This window comes from Morus notabilis, unplaced genomic scaffold (assembly GCF_000414095.1).
Source record: "Morus notabilis unplaced genomic scaffold, ASM41409v2 Scaffold35, whole genome shotgun sequence".
Lineage (NCBI taxonomy): Eukaryota > Viridiplantae > Streptophyta > Magnoliopsida > Rosales > Moraceae > Morus > Morus notabilis.
The window spans coordinates 957,861-959,147 of NW_010361505.1; positions in this window are offsets into that span (position 1 = coordinate 957,861).

A 1,287-nucleotide genomic window follows, 5' to 3' on the forward strand; every position below is an offset into this window, starting at 1 on the left:
GAATGGTCAAAAGCCAGTTTTGAAGCATATTCGCATATCGGATTGTCCGGTTCATGTGATGTAACAATAGACTAAGAAGTTGGAATCAAGATCAGAAATATGCATATTTGTGGGATATGTAATGAGGACAAGAGGATGATTATTTTATATAGCACCAGAATCAAAGGATATTTGTATCAACAAATGCCACGTTTCTGGAGCATGACTATATGATAGTTTTCAAGCCCAGAAGCAAAGTAGTTCTGAAAAACTTACTTTCCAATAAGATTGGACCACAATCAACAAGAGTTGTTGAAACGCTTAGAGATATGACCACGATTTCTAATCAAACTCCTGTGGCACCTCGTCGTAGTGGGAGGGTAAGCAAGTTACCTGATCGGTATACTGAGGAAGCACAGATCATCACTGTTGATGACGGTAAGGAGGATCCATTGAGCTTTAAGGCTACGATGGATGATTTTGATAAGGAAAAGTGGCAAGCAGCTATGAAACTCGAGATAGAATCCATGTACTCCAACTCAGTCTGGTAACTTGTAGATCTACCTGAAGGGGTAAAACCCATTGGATGCAAGTGGATCTTCAAGAGAAATAGAGGATGGGATGGAAAAGTAGAGACTTATAAAGCAAGGCTAGTGGTTAAGGGTTACACCTAGAAAGAGGGAGTTGACTATGAGGAAACTCTCTCACCGGTGGCCATGCTTAAGTCCATCCGAACACTCTTAGCCATAACAACATATTTTGAATATGAGATATGGCAGATGGATGTCAAGACAACTTTTCTGAATGGCTATCTAGAGGAAACCATCTATATGGATTAGCCAGAGGGTTACATAGAGAAAGGCCATGAGCAGAAAGTCTGCAAGCTGCAGAGGTCCATTTATGGATTGAAGCAGGCTTCTAGATCATGGAACATCCGATTTGATAAGGCTATTAAGTCTTATGGATTTGATCAAAACCAAGATGTTTCAAATGAAAGAAAAGAAGATGTTCTTATTCTTTATAAGCCCGAATATCTGATATTTAGTGGGAGTGGTTAGTCGTTGTCAGTTGAACTCAAGATTTGATCATTGGGTAGCCGTGTAGTGCATCCTTAAGTGTATGAGGAAAGAGTTGTCTTTCACGAGATACATAAACTTTGACTATGAGTCATGACAAGAAAGGTTGTTGGCAAAGTGTGATTGCTAATTTTATCATTAAGAGTTAATGTGTAGCAGCTTGTGAAGCAGCAAAAGAAAGCAACCTGACTCTAGAAATTCTTAACTGATCTGGAAGTTGTTCCAGACATAG